The following is a 22,620-nucleotide window of genomic DNA, read 5'->3' as shown; positions in this document are numbered from 1 at the left end:
GTTATTCACAGTTTTCATATTTTTTTACTTGGTTGTTATTCATCTTTTAATTTGACTTACCTGTTTGATATGTGTTTTTTCGTTTGTTTGAGTAGGCATTATTTTGTTTGTTTTTAAACATTTTTTCTTTGCTTATTATACTTGAATGATTGGTCACTTAGTAAAAAGTAAATATTTAAATAACTTACTAAATAATTAAATAGTAAATAAGTAAAATATAATACATATAAAGAAATAATCAATATAAAATTAATAATAAATTGTGGGGTCCTAAAATAAATATTAGCTATAAAATGACCAATCATTCAAGTATAATATGCAAAGAAAAATGCTTAAAAACATACAAAATGCAGGCCTACTCAAACAAATGAAAAAACAAGTAAGCAAACAGGTAATCAAATTAAAAAGTTAAATAACAACCACATTTTATTTTACATAGAGGCCTAGGCCTACGAGTACTATTCATTTTTTTTTAAATTTAGGCCTAAATAATGCACATGTTTACTTATTTACTTTCTTATTTGTGTAGTTTTTACTTGTTAATTTAATTACCTATTTATTTACATGTTTATTCATTGATAAATTTATTTAGTCAATTATTTACATCATTAATTTTACTTACTTGCTTATTTCTGAACTTGTTTATGTATTTATTTAGCCTATTTACTTGTTTATTATTTTCTGTTATTATATTATTAACATATATTTGAAAAATAATAAAAGAAAGAAAGAAAGAAAGAACAAAACTCCCTAATATAGCCTAATTAAAGCATACAATAAAGCTAAATTGAGAAAATAGCATTAAATCTGGCAACAGATCATCACGCATATTTTTACAGAGTACCTCTAGAGGTACTCCGCTATAGTCTGTCTCTACGGGAGGTACACCGTGGAAAACCGGATAGGAGTAGTCCACAGATTTTTGACTCGCGTTACGGTACACCGCTACAGAGTAGCCCTGGAGGTAATCCGGAGTAGCTCCAGAGTACATCCAGTGAGAAATTGGATGTGTAATTATACAATCATGCCAGTATAGTAGTCCACATACCATATGGAAAACTTTTGAGCACAAAAGATTTTTCCACACACCCCTGTTTGTAAATACCTCCAAACGAGGACCTATGATTTAATACTATCTAACCGAGGACTCACACACCCGTTTTTAATCGACATACCATGGACGTCACACACACAAACCAGACAACTTACAGTCCAACCATGACCTGTCCTATACCCCCCCCTATAGTAGACCTATCTTATATGCATTCTTGCATCATGTTGTCCTGATCATAGTATCAAACTGTGGACGTCCTCGGTCGGAGATGTGTCCTCGGTTGTATGGTGTGTATCCATATGTAGGTCCTTGTTTGGAGGTATTTACCAATGCACACATACCCCCACACCCCGTACTCCCTGAGTGACATGATTATGCTATTTTAAGGTGGGCGGAATGACCTTATTTAAGACCTAATAAAAATTGTTTGATTGGCGTAACTTAAAAAAAAAATTAGGGTAGGTAGATCGGTATCTTTTAAGACCTTGGAACTTTTTTATGCCTCCACCGCGAGGCATACTGTTTTTGCAATGTCCGTGCTTCCGTCCTTCCGTCCGGAGGCTATATCTCGGGCATGGATGGACGGATTGACTTCAGAAACTCTGGCTACTTTTTTTGGGTGAGGTTCAAGGTCATATACTTAGGTAAAAGGTCATTTGAGGTCAGGGGACCCATTTTCCTTATTTACCTCTTTTCTCAGAGACTAGGGGTCGCATGTTCCTCAAACTTGGTGGGTGGGTGCATCTTGACCCCAGGCAGAACATGTTTGTATTGGTTAGGGGGTCAAGGTCACCTGAGGTCATCCAGGGGTCATCTGAGGTCAAATTAGCAAAAACTGTCGTATGGCCATGAAACTTGATAGGTACAGTCAACATTTAGAGCAAAAGTTTTGGAAGGACATTTTGGGGTCATCTGGGGTCACTCAGGGGTCATCTGAGGTCAAATTAGTAAAAACTATGGGCATGAAACTTGGGTGCAGTCACCATTTAGATACAAATTTTTGGAAGATCATTTTGGGGTCATCCAGGGTCACCCAGGGGTCATCTGAGGTCAAATTAGTAAAAAGTGTCGTATGGGCATGAAATTTGGTGGGTACAGTCAACATTTAGAGCCAAATATTTGGAAGGTCATTTCGGGGTCATCCAAGGTCATTCAGGGGTCATCTGAGGTCAAATTAGTACAAACAGTCACATGGGCAGGAAACTTGGTAACATAATCAACATATAGAGCCAAAATTTTGGAGGGTCATTTTGGGGTCACTAGGGGTCATCTGAGGTCAAATTAGTAAAAATGTTGGATAGGCATGAAACTTAGTGGGTACAGTCAACATTTAGAGCCAAATTTTTGGAAGGTCATTTTGGGGTCACCAGGGGTCATCTGAGGTCAAATTAGTAAAAACTATCATGTGGGCATGATACTTTGTGGATAAGGTCAACATTTAGAGCCAAATTTTTGGGAGGCCATTTTGGGGTCATCTGAGGTCAAATTAGTAAAAACTGTCAAATTCTTAATATTTGTCCTATGGGCATGAAACTTGGTGGGTATTGTCACCATTTACAGCCAAAATTTTTGAAGGTCATCCGGAGTCACCCAGGTGTCATTGGAAGATTGTTTTGGGGTCTTCCAGGTGTCATCTGAGGTCGAATTCTGTCTCCTCTGTTAGGCTTGAAGGTTTGTATCAACTTTTGAGTACCACATCGCGTCGAAAACCGCGACATCCGAGAACCGCGGTCCATCTAGTTATTTATTTATTTAAAAAAAAAAAAGGGTCGGTCGGGTAACGCCAATCAAACATTTTTTTTAGGCCTAAGTGATGCTTGCTCTCAAATATTGGGACAAATAAAGCTGACACTCAAGAGGAATGGTATGGGTTCTATAAAGGAGATCAGGTAGTATGCTGAAAAGATTAATTTGTCAAAAATGTGGTCTAATTTGACAAATTAAAATTAGTCTGTATAAATTAAATATTTATCATTAAAGATGAAAATGCTGAAAATGTGCTTGGGGATGTTGAGGAAACAATTTATAACATTTCAAATTAATTTTATCATTTATTTATTTATTTTTCTTATAGGCTAAATGGCTTATAAATATTCAATTTTTTATAATGACAAATTAATAATTTGTAAAATGACAAGTTAATGAATGACAAATATGTAGTTATGACAAATGACAAATTAAATGATGAGTTAAATGACTAATTTTTGATTCATAAATTCATCATCCATTTTCATGTACTAAAATATTTTTTTAACTTTTAACTCATAATCACATTGTAGATGAGTTCAAATCCCTTTGGTGTCAATGTGTTGTACACATAGGCAAGGCTCTTGAACCCTATTGCCTCTCCCCACCTAGTACATAATGGGTACCAGCTTTAGTAACAGACTCGCCGTGGATTAGAGATATAGCGATCCCCCACAGGCTCACAGCAAGATTGCATGGAGGAATCTGGCCCAATCACTTTGAAAGGAAGATGGGCACTCTGGCCTCACAGGTTCATCACCCTTTGCCCCTGTTTAGATCCTTATAACCCTTTGCCCCTGTTTAGATCCTTATAATTATTTACCCTTGATATTCAGGGAGAGGATAAGAAAATAATGAAATATCTAACATGTTTTTATCATTATTGGGATTTTCACATGTTTTGTTGCTTTTTAATACATCGGTGATACAGATAATTGGGAAGCATCATAAGTTCAATATTACTAATATACATTAAGGTTCATGAATAAAATACGAGCTTCTATTGTAAGCTTATCCATTGTATATGAATAAAGACTAAAATAGAAATATCATAATCATATAAAACCATTATTGCATTTTGTCAAGACCAATAAATTAATAAACATTCAGGCAAGAGAGCGATTAAAAAACGCTTAACAATAGAACTGGTAAATTGCTTTACACAAAACAATATTTTAGGAAGAAGCTCCGTATACATGGCGACGTGTAATTGCATTGTATAAACGCCGCATCTTCAGGTATAGTACCATGCACTATTGACAATTGTGTAAATAGCTGGTTACAAATTGTTTCCTTCTTTTGTTACAACAGGCTGTTCCATTTGAAATCCCTGTTCCCCCTGTGGTCGATTTAGCTGATGTCAATCCTAGAGGGAGTATGTTTTACAAATGGAATTGGGTAGTGTTGATTATTTTGAAGCACATACTCCCTCTGTATATGGCTTTACCTACCTTTACATGGAAAAACAGTGGCATGATCGACGGGAATTATATAAATAAACATACTTTTTCACCAGGTTCGCCGTCGCAAATAATAAAGGAGACAAGTAGAAAAAGTGATCCCGCCTGGGAATCGAACCCAGGACCTCAGGTTTACGAGACCTGCGCCTTAACCACTGGGCCACAGGAGCTTCATGAGTAGGCTGGTTGAAATTTGAACCCATAAGCGGTCACTTAAACTGCTATCTTTCTTAACCATATTGCTCTAGTTGCTTTTTGGCAAGGCGGAAGGAAGAAAGGAAGGAAGAAAGAAAGAAAAAGAAAAAACTTTTTTTTCTCAGGTGCGGTTTTGAACCACCGACCCCAAGACATGCACAGGCCTACCTTGCCACAGGGGTATAGCTTGGTCGGCCAAGCTTTCCGTCGCCATATGACTGTTCGCATGATGATGCAATCGTATCACATGGGATACCTGCCCGTGCATCTGCTTTTGGAATTGAGGTTTTTTGATGTTAGGTACGGTTAGGGTTAATTGATGGAAGTAAGAGTTTCAAATGGAAGTTACTGAGGTATCTATTCTATTTGAAGCCTATACTCCTTCTGTGGAAGACTTTGGATAAATTTTCCACAGAGGGAATGTTGATTTTAAGTGTAACAGCCCAATTATGAAACCAGTATACAAAAAAATTAGCGTATGCTTCAATGACGATATTAGGAAGCTGAAATGCGATTAAATGTTTAATGCAGTGCTGCTTACAGTAGCCCTGTGGTTAGAGCATACAACTTGGTTTTTTTTTAATGAATTCTCAAAGGGATTCCAAAAATAATATGCCAGAGACAAATTCTAAATAGACATGAAATAAAACCATTTGTTACAATGATAGCTCTCTTTAAGGATAAATAAGAAAAAAAGGAAGGGAAATATAGAGGCTTTCCTTTGGGAGCTATCGAAGCACGGTCCAGACGAGCTTTTAGAAAAAATGACTTAACGCTACATTTCATTACCGCTGCGTAAACGATCTATTACTCCAAAGCGTCCCCTAGCGGTTTGTCAATGCTATTTATCTCGTCAGAGTTAAAGTAGGGATTCTAAAGATTTACATACGCAGCCAAGGTCAAGAAATAAAAACAAGACTCACTAGGATCCACAACATGCTCACCCATCAGTGCACAGTTCTTTAACCCCAATACATTTGCACATTCATTGAATGACCTGTAATTTGGGTATAAAAACTCATACTCTGCAACTTGAGGTCAAATTTTGTACTATGATTGTTTAATTGAGGTTATTGAATTATGTCATAGGGATGAGGCCATTGTGTGGTCCGTGATGACTGTTTAGAAACTAGCATTGGGTATTGTCAATGAGACAAATTAATCAAAAGATTTGAGGACTTATTGAGATGTTCGGGAAAGGCTTATGAAATAATTTGTATTGTTAGATATAATAGCGGTAGTTTTAAACTCCCATGGTATATCAAATTGAAATGTAATCAAGTAGCGGATTTGTATACATAAACAATTTGATTACTTTTTTACTAGGTTTTCATTTAAAAATACAGGATGTGTTTTTATGTGGTATAATAGTGGTATTCAGCTTTTGAGGCAAACATTTTATTTTGATATCGTTAATGAAGTTATCGGTAGCATTCATTCATGTAAATTGGTATTCATTTTTTCAATACACTGATGGTTTTTCACTGATTGCAAACCCGGTATCTTATCTTGCTCACGCAAAAGTCATTTCAGAATAGGTAATTCATTGAAATTCAATAACTGTGATGGTTTAAAGGTTGGTGGTATGATTTAATATATGTGACTGGACACAACTAATCAGACGTAAACTCGCCCACGGTCAATTTTGTTTTATTTTGTGTTTAGAAAATATACATCATAAGCTTTAAAATAGTATATCATTTGACTTCAAACGATATCCAGAAGCGGGGTTATGGTTTGTTGAACTCTGCTCCTTCAACAAAATGGTACCCTTTTTTCGGTTTTACATGTGTCTCTTTTTCCATATTGCTGGTAATAAAGTCATAATTGGCGGTCATTTCAAATCATCCCCAAGTCAACGAGGTTCAGGAATGTCCTCTCATTGTTTATTGTTTATACATACCTAGACAAAATACAATGCAATTGTAACCCACCACTTAAACAGTATTTAGCCAATGCATACAAAGACTAGAGCTATTTAATGATTCTAAGTAGAAGATTATTATCCTCCCAGTAAAACCAGCTGAAAAATTGCTTGTCTGTCTGTCTAATCGAAACTCCCGGAGGAACTCGGCAGGGCGATTTCCATCACCATTTCACCAAGCTGACACAGGGTCAATTTCTACAAACTTTTACGTCTATTTGGAAACATCATAGCCTGATGGTCCATTTTTTGGAGGGTACAATGATTACTACATGTAGCTATTACTCTAGGGTCTGTTGAGTAGAAGCAATGGCCGAGATGGGTTTCGAACCCACAACCTTACGATCATGAGTCCAATGCTCTAGCCACTGCGCCACAAGACCCACTCCTCCCTAAAATTTAATGCTTTTACCACCACTGGTACCATTTGTTATAAAACAGTGCTCAAAAGGAGCGATTAACGGAAATGACTGTTGTTGTTCAATAAGACTACCCATAGACCGTGAAGAGATGGACGGTCATCTGGATCATAATTCTATAGGAATTTCACATCATGTTGAGATCATGTACATGACTTGCTCGCACCTGTTGAAGAAGTGGCATTCAATCGAAGTACATACTTTGTTTCAGACACAGTTACGACTGCAGTATAAACTCAGTTATTTGCAATACAATTAAGTTTACAAGAAATGCCATGGTAAAAACCTGCTTATTTGACTCAGTTTGAAGTAAAATGCGATTGATTTAACAATATCTGTAACTCTGACATTGAATGAGTTTGAACTTGAGTTATCTGAAGCCCTGGTCTCAACGTCATGCTTGCACGGAGGCACAGAGCACAACATTCCATTGGTTTGTGACTGAAAATGCAATTGAGTGGAAGAGAGTTTAGTTATTGTTTAGTTATTGACCTTTTGTACAATAAATTGATTCAATGGCTTGTTTGAAGACTTTTTGTTCAGGCGAGATGATCATAGCATCAAAGGATAAACTGCAGAAGACCATCCTGCCCTTCTGAAGTATCACCCTCCTTATGTCCATCGTATATTTATTGGACTGGTTTTGGCCAGATGAATCAGTATAACTTGATGTGGGGTCCACTACTCTGTCGTCTGCCTACACATAAAGAAGAAAGGCAGTTAGAGGTGAAGAGCCGTGCCTAGGTGCACAATATGATGGTGTCACTGGGGTTTGAACCTAGAACCTCGTAATCTTGAGTAAAAGCAGTGGCGGCACCAGGATTTTTTTCCGGAGGGGCATTGAGGGGGCAAAATGAATTTTAGGGGGGGGAATCAACAAATTTTATGCAAAATTACCGCATAAAGGTGAAATTTTCGTAATTTTGGGTTTTTACTGGGGGAAAAACATGGGGGCAGGAGTTCTAACTGGGGGCCCCCGTGGCGCTGCCACTGAGTAAAAGCTTGTACCGATGCAGTACCAATGGATTTGGGCCAAAAAATAAAAGGTTTCTCTCTCAAAACCTGCATGCATATTCATGGAAAAGCTATTCTAGCATGTAGAAAAAAGGCTATGCCTAGGAGTGTTTACAGGCCTATTTTTTACCAGAAAAAAATTAATAAAATGGCCACATAGCCGAAAACAAGGAGAAGGTAGGCTAAAGACATAGTAAAAAATAACTGGTCTTCGCATAGCTTATTTTACAAAAGAAAAAAAACATAGCACATAGCTAGTTTGCAGAATGTTAGAGAGTGAAAAGCCTTTTATTTATCATTTTGTCCTAATCATGTTAAAAGCATTTCAAAAGTACATTTTTTACAAAAGTGACCTGAATTTGGTAACCAAGTATTCGTAGACAATGCAAAACAAACAAACAGAACATGTTGACAAGTCATAACTAGTAGCATTACACCTCATTTGTTGCACTTTAGCTGTTTGGTAAATCGAATTATTTAAAAGCTCTTACCTTACTTTAAAATAAATGTAAAGTTAATTGCTAACAACCTCATTAACAAAGAGATTGAATACATACGAGTGGAATAAGGCCCTATCTACGATAGCTGCCCTGTGCACATTTTGAGAATTTCTGCATGCTATATTGTACACATTTATAAATATGACACCTGGCAGCTATTGCAGATAGGGCTCTTGTGCACTAGCCCCTTGACATACAAATGCTTCAAATCCATTAATACCTTGTTTGTTAACATGCAAATATGTGGATACTCACTGGCACAATGGCTAGAAAAGTACACAGATTTTGAGAAAACAATGGCATAAAAACCAATTTGAGAAGTAATTTGGTGGTGAGTTTCTTTTGTATGTGGGTTTTGTAATTTTGAGATTGGTTGTGTTTTTCGCATGATGAAATAATTCTCTGTCATCGACCTTTTTTAATTTTTTGATCTGTTTATTGTGTTTGTTGAACTTGCAAATTGGTCTGATAAAGTGGGGTAAGTGATATATAGGGTCCCCCTATAGATTAATTGATACTCAGCTAGGCTGCAATACTCCTGGGCGCCCCACTTTTTTGCACTTCACATTTTTTTTGCTCTTTTATGCATGTTTTTACTGCTTCACGTAACTTAGGGCCCCCCATTTTTTATCGCCTTGCTACGCGCCTGTACTTGACTGGGTCCAAATTTGAAGCATTGGGGCAGGACAAATGTCATATAACGACTGGGTCCTTTCCCCATGTAACAACCTGGCTGGCTTGTACCCTCACACTGCCTTTGGTTTTGGGCAGAGGGAGAGGAAAGAACGGCAGATGAAGCGAAGAATATTTCTACAAGTATAACATTGGAAATACTATCAGAGGCTCCGGGAGATTTTTAATATTGGAGGCCCATGAAAATGGGGCCTGTTCTGAGGCGTGAAACAGTAAAGGGGGTGGGTGCAGGAGTGGGTATCCCCCTCCTGTGCAGCTTTTGAAATGCATACATTTTTAACATGAAATGTACCTTGCATTATGAATTCTACCCTAAAATTATGAATTTTCCTTAAAATTATGTAATTTTCTTTAAAATTATGCAATTTTCCTTAAAATTATAAATTTTACCCTAAAATTATGAATTTTACCTTAAATTATTGGGGGCCTCTAGGGTGTTACAGTACTTTTCTTATTTCCTGTTGAAGGAAAAGGTGTTACAGAACTTTTTATTTCCTGTTTGAAGGAAAGATGTTGCGTAATTAGGGTACCCCCCCCCCCACCCCTTGAAAATTATGGACTACCCCCAGTTCTGTAGCCACTGACTATAACTTATTATGAATTCCCATCAAGAAATCCTATCTACTTATATGAAGAGAAAGGTTGCTTGAATTGGTGGGGTTTTGAACCAGCAACCTCCTTGTATCCCTTGGCTCTTTACACAATCTTTATAAGCTTATATAACCCAACATTTAAACATTTAGTGGGGAAAAATTGTGTTTTCTGGGATAGCATCAACAAGTCATAGCTTTTTGGAGGACTCTCTGCATCAGGGGATATTGCCTGGTATCTATCCAGTTGAAATACTTGCACCCACATATACCGTATTCATTCCAATAAGCGCCCAGGGCGCTTAACAAAGTCATTTTGGATGGGCGCCTATTTTTTTACCTTGTTTACCTAAAATTTTCATATGTCATAAAAGGGCCATGAGACGTTCTAGTAGCTTTTTTGATGCAGAAAATGTATTGCAAGTTTACACAGGACTTCATATCCTCAAGCTATTTTACTGTATCAATGTCTATCAGTCACTTCAACATACCCTTTAGCAAATTGAAAATACCCTGGGTGGGCGCTTATTGGGGCGTGGGCGCTTATTGGAACGAATACGGTATATATAGAAGAAATTATATTCGTCTTCCACACAGGGAGTGTGAATATCAATATTACCTGATATTTCAACTAGAATGTCCCATATTGCATATACCTGTATCTTTACCTTGCTGATGGTCTCATCTCATACACGGTGTGGCTACCATTCCTTCACTAAAATGCAACAGCCAAAATTAAGTTAACTCTTTACATGGGTGGCAACTGCAGACGACAAGTTTCAATTTTTTTTTTTGAAAATTCAAAAATTTCAGAATTGTAAATTTTCATGGCTTTATTTGGAATCAGCATGAAAAATGCATTAAAATGAGTACAAACAAGCCTGGTATTGGTTCAGTGGTTCTTAAGATAGCTCTTGATATTTTGAGAAAAATATCTCAAAATTTGGGATTTTTATGTTGAATCCTATGGCTAGCATGTAAAGCATTATTAAAAGATGAGTGAACAACTAATAAAAACCCGAATAGCTAATGAAGAGGAACAATATACTAATGGCATCTTCATTTTAAAAATTGATGACTTGATGCTCATACGCCGCGCTCAAATAAGTTTCTAATAGCTCCTTAACGACTTCAATTAGGCGCAAATTGAGTGCGTAGCTGAGTAGTTGTAATGCAGTAATGACATTTAGATGAGCCACGGCTTAGTGCTTTTGAATTCTGCTAATAATGTTGTCTTAGTTTTTAAATAAATTTCAAAAATTTTCATGATAATATTTGAAAAACTTAATTATATTGTAAAGAAGTTTCTGTGAGCACAAATATGTACAGTATTGGTGTAGTGGGCTAGTGGTTCTTCAGGAAATTCTCTGTCATTTTGTGGAATTAAGAAAATTAAAAATGAAGATATACATGGAAAGCATAGGCTATTGGGAAAATATACCAATTTTGAAGGAAAAAATGTTCAATTTTTATACAAATTAGATTTTTACTATGATTTGCACAGTGATAAATTAAATTCCAATTTGAAATTTGAGAAATGTTATTATACATTAATAACATTCTGGATACATAAAAGTGAATTAAATAAATATTAAGATGAACACGTGAAATTTATTAAATTCAACTCAAATATTTTGTGATAAAAGAATAATATAACCAACATGTTGTTTCCAGAGTTCCAAATTAGGCAACTGTATTTGCTTTTATTTTTCAGACAACATTTGCAAATATTTTCCTCTTTGGAAATTGTACAAATTGCTCATTTTTGCCAAATCTATGTATTATGTTTTTCTATTTTTACCCTCTTCCCCCCAGTATCGTAATCATCGATGATGATTTTAGAAATCCACAAAAATAAACACCATCGAAAAAAACACCCTGCACAGCAGTTTTTAAGTGGCTATTAGAATAAAATGATGTGCGCAGTCAAATGTAATCGAGTAAAACGGCTTTTTAAATTGTCACAACTGTAGTCATTTGATTAAGCTAACAGCTCTGTCTCGACACAGCAAGGGGCTGTTCCAGTTGAAATCCTTACTCCCCCTATGGAAGACATGACCTTAATCTCCCACACAAGGGGTGTAGATTTCAAATGGAACCACCCATTTAAGTAACCATATTTGAAATTCACACTCCCTGTGTGGGAGATTAGGGACATGTCTTCCATAGGGGAGTATGGATTTTAACTGGAATAGCCGAGGGTTGCCAAGGTTGTGCGTGTCGGGTAGTCCAATTTTGTTAATTGCGAGACAGCTACTTGATGAATATGAACACCACATGATGATGAGGTTCATTATCTTAACAAGACTATATCGATGTTTTAGTTAGTCAAGTGTTAAAAACAAAATACAAGCGATTGAAATTGGTCTTTAAGTGTATGCTCTTTTTGTATTTGATGTGAGTTTGGTTCTGGTGATGTGATCAGGTAATATGAGTGAAGTGCTTACCATAATTCAAATTTGTAAAAACATTTTTTGCATAACTTTTTTTTTTACATTTAGCTGTAAATTGCTTTAAAAATGATACTTTGGGCTATTCCATTTAAAATCCACAACCCCACTGAGGAAGAAATTGGAATTCCAGATGTCACCCTGATCGGAACTGGCTGTGATATCTTTGTCATTCACTGCATCTGCTTCACAATTCAAATGCAGTAATGGGGGAGTGGATGATTGAATATGATTGTTGCCTGTGCCGGGGACCAAACCGGGGACTTCTTTCATTAGAATCAAACACCTTAAACACAGGCCATGCGACGCTCTCATTAGGCCTAAAAAAATTGTTTGATTGGCATAACCCGACTGACCCTAAAAATAGGCACGACCCTAGACTTTTTTTTCTTATTTTTTTGCAAAAAAATTAAAAATTTAACCAAAAATTTTTTTTTAAAAAGGGAAAAAAAGCAATTTACAACATAAAATGTGTGTAAAAAATAAAAATTTTAATGCCCACGACCAACCCTAATTTTTTTTTTATGTTACGCCAATCAAAAATTTAGGCCTTAAGAGAGATTAATGATGTATATCTTCATTGAGCCTTTTTCAGACCAAAATTAACCTCATGTTGCCGATTTGTACATTCTTTGCGCACATTTGTGATGGTTAAGTGATTTTGGGAGTCTGGATCAGCAGGATAATTTGTAATTTTTCCCCTGTGGAATTTTCCCAGGTACACCACGTGTGTCCCTCTATCAATATTTATTTTTCATATTTATGTGATAATTTTGCAAAATTTATCATAAAACATATAAAATGTGGAGAAAGTTGATGCTAGTGTGTGGTGGAAAATATCTTCAGACATGTAATTTAGAACACATTGTAAAATACATTTCACTAAACTGACTTACAATAAGTACCCTCCTTAAGTGTAAATTGAGATTTACTACAGTGACCCTTTGTAAAGTTATGGTCTAGTGAAAGGGTATTCGTAACTTGGGAATGGTTACTCGAGATACAAAGGGTTAAAAGTTTAGTGAAATGGACCCCAGTTCTATGCCCTGTTAATGTTATGCAAATAAAAAGCGTTGATTAACCCTAACGCTCCTGAATACTACAAAATACTACTCTGTATATGCGCTGTTAGTGCATGCATCCCACGTGGTGTGATGACGCAATCGCCCTAAGTGATATATAGGCACGGTTTCGCTGGCCAGCGAAGCCCAAGACCCGTGGCAAAGTGTCGCCGACCGAGTGCTTGGCATGCGAGGGTCTCGGTTCGAATCCCACCCAGAGCAAACAACTTCTTTCCTTCTTTTTTTCGCTCTTTATTCTTTCCTTCTTTCCCTTCCCGTCGCCAAAAAGCCCCTAGGCGGTTAGGGTTAGGTTACCACTATCGAAACTCAGTATAGGCTTCCTTAACCCTAACGCTCCTGAATACTACAAAATACTACTCTGTATATGCGCTGTTCGTGCATGCATCCCACGTGGTGTGATGACGCAATCGCCCTAAGTGATATATAGGCACGGTTTCACTGGCCAGCGAAGCCCAAGACCTGTGGCAAAGTGTCGCCCGACCGAGTGCTTGGCATGCGAGGGGTCTCGGGTTCGAATCCCACCCAGAGCAAACAACTTCTTTCCTTCTTTTCGCTCTTTATTCTTTCCTTCTTTCCCTTCCCGTCGCCAAAAAGCCCCTAGGCGGTTAGGGTTAGTCTGTAGTGATTGGATATTTTTTCAAATTTTATGAGACAAAATTGCTGTCACTTGAATCCTGTAAAGTGTGCTGAGGCTTGTAGATCAATGCAGTGGTGTAGCTAGGGGTTATGGTGACCAGGGCTAAGGATACATAATGGCGCCCCTCCTCCAATACTGGCACCCCTTCCCCAATTCTTGAAACAATTGCGCGCAGCACGTGAAAATTTGCACAAATAGGGCCTTCCACTAATTAATTTTGGTTATAACGAAGTTGAATATCGGTCTTAAATTGATTGTTCAAATAATTTTGTGCTGAAATGCGCACAAAGCACGCAAAAAAATGCTTAATTGGTCAATTTGGTTCCCCCCTAAGGTGGCGCCCAGGGCACGTGCCCCCCTTCCCCGTCGCTATGCCACTGGATCAACGTCAAGGCATTGTGCCTGTATGTAGCTCACTATAAATCATTGCACTCTTTTTGTATCTTATCTACTATTTCTATGGAGTGCAACCACAAAAATACACAAAATATAATTTTTGTGTCACCCTGTTTACACCAACCTTTTCATTTATTTATAAAACAGCATGGGAAGAATTAGAGAGAATTTTGTTGTCAAATCTGTTCTGAATGCTTGCCTGCCTATGGCTGTTAATATATAAAGAGCCTATAGTTGTGGCGTGTTGGCACTGGCAAAGCTTAGCAAATCAGAAAAGAGAAACATGGGAAATCTATGAGAAATGAGCTGTGTTTTTGCTAGCCTATGGGGCAACCAAGCCCGTAGCCTAGTTGTTCGGTGGCATAATTTGGCCCCTTAGGTATGACTGTGATGCGTATCAGAGTCATTGAGAAGTCAATCTGGGGGGATTGTCGCTTCCGTACAACAATCACAGGCCTTTTGCAAATTGACACACGGACAAGTTGTTGCGGTGACATTTTCACTAAATTGCTTCTCTCCTTTGTGGGTTTTTTTTGTTTGAGCTAGCGTAAACTTGTATCCAGGAGTACTCGTCAATTAGTGAAACAGATCGGTTGACGTAAACCAAGTCAGCAGGGTTATGTATACACCTTTACTATCAGTGCAGAGGTGCAAATTTGCCGATTAGTTTGTAAAAATGGAACCTAAAAACCACTCTATACGTATCAGACTGCATTCCCATGTTATAGATTTAAATAATAGAAAGAAGGTGAAAGTCAGAAATGTATAATCAGTAAGCATATAACGGGTTAATCCCTGAGGCAAGTTTTGCCACAGATTTTCTACCTGTTTGTGCGAGTAAATGTTATCCAATTTAGCAAATTGGAAGGATATTAAAAAGGACTGATCCCACTTAAGTCAATGTCTGCGCACCTAATGTGAGAGTAATTTACTCTTGATTAGCCGATACTTTGAAAAATATAGCTCGACCCCGACTTGCCGTAAAAAGCTCGCTTCTTTTTTTAATTTCTTCATCTTCTCCCCCACTCATTGTGTGAGAGGATCGCTCTCATTTCACTCATTGATGACTGCCTAATTTCATTGTGTGCCTAATACCGTGGGGTGGCCTATCCACTCTACACAATGAGTGCACTGGTTGTACTAAGATTGGTCCCCACTCAATTAACGATATTGATGTTAATATTCAAAAGGGTGCCCTCGAGTGAATTTTGCATGCACCAGAATTAACTCGTAGATTTCCAATGAGACGTAGAGCCAGTGATAGAATATAAGTAATAAAAAAAAACGAGAAGTAGGGTGCGGGGGTATGCATCAACTTGTTAGTACAAGCAATCCGCCAATAGAGAGAAACATCCAATTAGGGGATTAAACGTCAGTCAAAGGTATTGAACGTCTTACTAAAGAGTTTGACGTTGAGCAAAACTAGATACAATTACGAGCCCTTCTTCTATTATAATTGAGACGCAGGTCTTCCGTTTTAAGCCAAATCGCGATGATGGTGATGTTTGTGTATAAAATAACACTAATCGGGGATTGGCTTGATATCGAAGGATTCTCTGGTGTTTGATTGTGACTGCGGATAAATATCCATGTTTCCGGGGGCTCGTAAGGGATATAATAGCGTGAATGTAGGGATCAATATACTGGGACAAAGTAACGATGTTTAGATTGTAATGCTTACTGCGTGTGCTATTTACGCAGTTATCGTATAAATTGTGATAAAGGCAATAGTTACAAAGCGTCACCTTGGGAGAATGGGGCTGTTACAGTTGAAATCTATACACCCCCTATGGAAGACATGAGCTTCATCTTCCATACAAGGTGTGTGAATTTCAAATGAGATTACCTGAATGGGCGTGACTCCATTTGAAATCTACACCCATGTGTGGGAGATTAAGATCATGTCTTCCACAGGGGGTGTATGGTTTTCTTCTGGAATAGCCCATTTTCTAGTAAGGAACCTTGGCTGTTCTGAGTATATTGGATATGGGTCAACTGCTGATATAGAATACTACTTTGATACTGCTGGTAGCTATTTTATCAGCAAGTTGCTGCTGATAACTGATGAAATAGTCAGCTATATATCACTGATAGCCAAATATTTCATCAGCAATCTTTTGCTCAATACTTTATCAGCTATCTGCTGCTGATAGCACAATGCTTTATCAGCTATCTACTGCTGATAGCACAATACTTTATCAGCTATCTACTGCTGATAGCAAAATGCTTTATCAGCTATCTACTGCTGATAGCACAATGCTTTATCAGCTATCTACTGCTGGTAGCTCAATACTTCATCAGCTATCTACTGCTGATAGCACAATGCTTTATCAGCTATCTACTGCTGATAGCACAATGCTTTATCAGCTATCTACTGCTGATAGCTCAATGCTTTATCAGCTATCTACTGCTGATAGCACAATGCTTTATCAGCTATCTACTGCTGATAGCACAATGCTTTATCAGCTATCTACTGCTAGTAGCTCAATGCTTTATAAGCTATCTACTGCTGATAGCACAATGCTTTATCAGCTATCTACTGCTAGTAGCTCAATGCTTTATAAGCTATCTACTCCTGATAGCTCAATACCTTATCAGCTATCTATTGCTGATAGCTCAATATCTACTGTTGATAGCACAAAACTGCAGCAGCTAATCTACTGCAGGTAGCTATAGCTCAATACTATACAAACAATATACTCCCAAAACATCACAAGTTCTCTATAGCTCAATACTTCATCATGTGTCTGTTGCTGATTGCTCAATACTCCATCGAGTGCATTCCCCATCTACTCAAAGCTTCTAACTAGTTGAAATCTCCTTGTCTACAGTCGGTCTACTCTACAAAGTACCGACGCGGACGCACACATTGTGCCGACTTTGAAGGCACACATACCTCAGCAGAGACGCAGCACGGCGCACTGTTTGAAACACGCTGTATATGCGAGCATTGTCACTTTGTACTTCAGAGTGGACCAACTGTATGTATTGTCAGCTATCTGCTTCTGACACACCTGTACTTGTACTTCTGGTTAGTAGCAGTAGCTACCTTCTTCAGCTATCTGCTGCTGATAGCTCAATTTTATCATCTAGATGCCATTAAAAGCTCACTTTGTCTACTATACCTTTTTAATATCTTTGACCTGACATTTTAATATATGAAATAAATAAATAAATATAAATAAAATACATTATGAGGAGGAAATGATAAGACGATGCATGCTCATGTATTTCCTATATTGTCATTGGGCAGAAAAAAACCCTATGTGTCATTGGCCCCTGAACCCGTTTAAAGCAAAACCTATAACCTCTTGGCAGTTTTGTTTTAAACATGTTCAAGGGTGCCAACTACATCAGAGGTTTTTCCTGCCCAACGACGATGTCATATTTATCTGATACAGCATTTTAATAGTAAAAAATTTTAAAAAGAAAAATGAATCCTTTGGCCCACATCCTACATCAGTCACAATTAATTAATTAAACAACTTTCCATTACTTTGCAGTCGGCAATAAACCAATTAGTTTAATAAATACCAGCTGATATATATACTATTTAACCAAATCCCTCTTTATACCAATCTATAATTCATTCATCACTTAAATCTACACCCTGTCCTATGTCAAGTTTACACAAAACACAGAGAGAACAAACATAGCCTTCAGGCATTACTTCCTAATGATGTGGGATTCCTTTTTCATCGGCATTTTTATCGCATAATTTGCCCCTCTCATTATTCACTCCAATGATTTCTGCTACTTTATTCAGTGTGCAGGGAGTGAAAATAGTACTCAGTATAACAATAGCCAGTGCTTTTACACAAATTAATATCTGTTTTTCGTTAACAATAGCTCAGGTTAAATGGGCCACAGTGTTGATCGCCAGCTTATATTCATTTGGCTGTTCCATTTAAAATCCACACTACCCCTGTGGAAGATTTAGCTTAAGTCTTCCACAGAGGGAGTATGAGTTTCAAATAGAAGAAACAATTGGGTAGCTTCCATTTGAAATACTCACTCCAGTTGTGGAAAATATATAGGTAAAGCCATAATACAGAGGGAGTATGGGTTTTAAATTATTAACCCTGACCAATGTCATTTGAAAAACATACTCCCTCTGTGGAAGATATTTCCAAAATCTTCCACAGGGGTAGTGTGGATTTCAACTGGAATAGCCCATGGTTTGCAAAAAGCTTTGTTATAGAAGTGATAAGCATTATACAAGTTTTGTATGACACTGGCTTATTGCTAATGAGAATTTAAAAACATACAATAAAGGTCACAAAGCTACCATAGTGTGTCCCCGGTGCTCGTACAACAAGAAGTCTTTGGCTGCGTAATGTTTAAATGTGATTAAAATGTGCTATTAATTCCCCTATGTGTAAGCACATACATTTGAACACACTTTTCGTGTATTCATGTTTGACACAAATTTCATGTTAATTGAGCTGGAAACGTGTAATGAATGAATCACGGATGACAATAACATTTGTTGAGCGATGTAAATCTGTTATTAAACAAAACACATTATCTGTATGTTGTGGCTAAATGCTAACAAATCTTTAAATATGGAAAATATATATTTTGAAATATTATCCCAAGCTTTAATTTACTAAAATGTCTTAAAGATGTCAAATAAACAATAAATTGTAGATCAACTTTGACATAATGCATTCAATTAATGATTGCCACAGTTGCATCATTCTGCATATTGTAATTTGTATAGATGAGTTGACCTCAATGTTTTATCAACAAAGGCAAGGGACTGGTATATTGATATGCTTGAGTGAACCCCATGCCACCACTACACTGTTCAATAGCCTTATTGTGATGTGGCGGGAGTTTTAAAAACATAAGCCCTGAACAAAATATGATGCGCATGCATAATGTCAGGCAAAAAACAATGGAAATTGTGATGAAGGCATTGACGTCAGAAGTCGCCTCATCTATACTCCGAAACTTTTTCTCATAGAATCAGTCGGTATTTGCTGCAAATACTTTCTTTCTTTCTTTCTTTCTCCTTCCCGTCGCGCTTAGCTTCTGCGGAAGCGTTATGAAGTATACAGTCAAAGTCCGTATCTTCCGTTCTTCCGTCAACTTAGTTGTGATGATTCGTGCGCATACTGCCAGGCATTGGCGTCAGAAGTCACCTCATCTATTCTCCGAAACTTTTTCTCATAGAACCAGTCGGTATTTGCTGCAAACGCAATATTCATTGAGCATATTGTGGGATAGGCTTTTACGACGGGAATTCATAACAATTAGTGGGTTTTTAGCGGGTTCGCCGTCGGACAAGTTTAGAACTATCAAGCTTTTGTCAGGAGTAGCTCTGACTTCTTCAGGACAAAGTACCTAAGAATGAGACATGTAGACCACCCCTTGCCTACTGATGGCTCTGAAAAGAGCCGTTCACTGAAGACTGCCTCTTGTCAACAGAGAACAAGCAGATCTTGCCTATCTGCTAATATAAAAGGTTTTGGTGGCTCTGAAAAAGAGCTGTTCGCTGAAGACTGCCCCTTGTCTACAGAAACAAGCAGTGAACGTCTCTTTTCAGAGCCACCAAACCTTTAAAATCAGCAGATAGGCGAGTCTACATGTCTCATTCTTAGGTACTTTGTCCTGAAGAAGTCAGAGCTACTCCTGACAAAAGCTTGACAGTTCTAAACTTGTCCGACGGCGAACCCGCTAAAAACCCACTAATTCATTGAGCATGTTTTGTAGAAATCGGTATATCTGGTACTTTGCATGGCAAACAAGATATGTGTCTGTGACAAGTATTTGAAAATGATAACTGCGTATCTTCCCCCTGCTATTATAGGACCCATACAGGGAAAACACTGTTCATAAGGCTGCGATCACATAGAAGTATACGGTATTCGGTAAACACTGTTCATCAGGCGGAGTTCACATAGTATACTCATATGTGAACTCAGCCTGATCGAATGAGCGCTAATCGTATAGTGAAAAACAGAATACCGTATACCGTATACTTCTATGTGATCGCAGCCTAAGTAACCAGTGACAATGGGCTATTCCATATAATATCCACACTACCCCTGTGGAAGATTTTGGAAATACCTTCCACAGGAGGAGTATGAATTTCAAATGGAATTAACACATTACGCAGCTCCATTTGAAACTCATCATCCCTCTGCAGAAGATTCAGGTTGAATCTTTCTCAAAGGGTGTATGACATTCAAACAGAGCTGCCTAATGTGATAATTCCATTTGAAATTCATACACCCCCTGGCAGATATTTCCATAATCTTCCACATGGGTAGTGTGGATATTATATGGAATAGCCCAATGGGCTGGTGATGGTGTATGGCAGAATGAACCACAATGAGGCGACACTTTTGGCTCCACATGTTGTTGGCAAGTTGTATGGGAATAGACCTTTTCGATAATTACCAGAATATCAGTAGATTCTTTCTTTCTGTCTGCTTGTCTGTCTGTCTGCCTGCCTGCCTGCCTGCCAGCCTGCCATTCTTTCTTTCTTTCTTTCTTTCCTTTCCTTCTATCCTTCCTCCTTCCTTCCTTCCTTCCTTCCTTCTATCTGTCTTTCTTTTGACGGCTTCCTTCCTTCCTTCCTTCCTTCTTGCTTGCTTGCTTTCTTCCACTCTTGCTTTCTTATCTCCCATTCTTGCTTTCTTCCTTTCCTTTCTCTGTGTATTTGACTGGGTTTTTTTGTTGTTTTTTATCAATTTTCCATCCGTCTTGCTAGTCTTCTTTTAACTTGTTTTAACACTTATCAAATATGGCAGCACAACTTTGATCTACAGTTTAAAAAACATTTCCAAAAGTTTATTGACTTAACTTTTGACTTCTACCCAGTAATCATTACCAAAAAACTAGTTTGTTTAACAAATACATTTAAACAAAGCAAATAAGAAACACATTTATATTCCTGTCACCGAACATGTTTTCATGCATGCATCAGCTTGCTTGTGACTGAATTGTTCCATTATATGTATCCATTACCGACATGATCTCAAATGTGCATTGCAGTGTGATTTCTCAGCAATAGGTGATCTAATACAGTGAAACGCATTGAACAAGACACCGAATTAGAGTGAAGCGTTCTTTTCACCAGCTTAAACTGCCTTGGGGCATATTGGTTTCAAACCAAAACACGACAAGCAAAAAGCACTCTTTTTTTGTGTATAAATGGCAAGCCTAGCATATCAGTATACAGAGTAAGTACAATCAACAGATCGCTTTGTAATGGAGAGCTTTCTCCGTAACAAGCTAACATCCTCGGTCTCCTTGATTTGTCTTGTACATTTGAATTAGTAGCGCCCTCGTGGGACCCGCCTCCATTCACTCCTACCGTGTCGCTAAAATGATTACTCCAAAAGGTGCTCGGGGCTAAAGCTATGCATACCCGCCACTTATACTTTTCAGTCGGTCGAATAGAAGAGCTGTTTTTACTCAAATTAAGGGATCGGTTGGCCGTGCTTATGTGCATGGAATAAAGCCAAACGTTAACTGGAGCTTCTTTTCTTTAGAGCATAATCCTATTTCTGTCTTGTATTTAGTACAAGTTTCACTGGGAATAGGTATTGATATAGGGCAGTGGTCAATTGGGCGATTCCAGTTGAGATCCGTACACCCCCCTATGGAAGACATGACTTTAATCTCCCACACAGGGGGTGTAGATTTCAAATGGAATCACCCATTCAGGTAACCCCATTTGAAATACACACTCCCTATGTGGAAGATTAAGGTCATGATTTCAATACAGGGCGTATGGATTTCAACTGGAACAGCCCTACATGGAGGTTAATATTTCAGAAATGGGTGTACAATAAAATGATCTTTGCTTGCCAAAAGAATGAAAGCTTTGTGTGAGGTAGCGTTGTGGACTTTTCAAATCTTTCACAGATTTTTTGACGATATCGTCAGAGCAGGTATCAATCATATTGGATAACTGTTTGGGATGGGACAATTGTGAATAGGTTGAATAGGAGGGGAGGGGATATCATTTATTGCCTGGAGCGGAAATTGACTTTTCAAAATCAGTATTTTGAAACGATACCTTGTGTTGGACACATTTGTAAAGAAAAGTTTTCTACAATGTAGTTGGATATTAAACTTCTTCTGATGGTTTGCTTGGATAGTGAAACTTTTGAAATCATGTGATTAGTCATGTGATTAACTGGACAGGAGAATGAGAGATGGGTGATGACTTCATATAATAGAAGTCCCGAGTATGCAAATGAGGAGATGCTGATGTCATCTATTAAATATTCAGATGACCTCTTTTAGTCATAATATATTAATATCACTTTATTCCAGTAAGCTTAACCTATGCATGATTAAAATCGCAACTCCCACAGCTCATCCCTCGCTGCTTTAAAGTGGTTGCGGTATTCGCTTTGCAATACTGTGCGGAATAGGATTGATTCTTGATCATGTTGATATGATACATCCGCTTGTAAACTGTCTTTTTCTTCAAGTCTT

At 37.7% G+C, this 22,620-nt stretch overlaps 1 protein-coding gene and 1 non-coding gene across 2 annotated transcripts in view; one reads left to right on the top strand and one right to left on the bottom strand.

Annotated features, from left to right (window-relative positions):
- Positions 1-22,620, top strand: part of LOC140137392 (ATP-dependent DNA helicase DDX31-like) — a 215,672-nt gene that overhangs the window by 136,766 nt on the left and 56,286 nt on the right. The window lies entirely within an intron of this gene.
- Trnat-cgu (transfer RNA threonine (anticodon CGU)) lies at positions 4,357-4,430 on the bottom strand. Its single transcript has one exon. It is a non-coding gene; the product is annotated as a tRNA-Thr (tRNA).

Source organism: Amphiura filiformis, chromosome 17 (assembly GCF_039555335.1).
Source record: "Amphiura filiformis chromosome 17, Afil_fr2py, whole genome shotgun sequence".
NCBI classification, from domain to species: Eukaryota; Metazoa; Echinodermata; class Ophiuroidea; order Amphilepidida; family Amphiuridae; genus Amphiura; species Amphiura filiformis.
The sequence above is the reverse complement of the archived record's forward strand: the minus strand, read 5'-3'. Positions and strand labels throughout refer to the sequence as shown.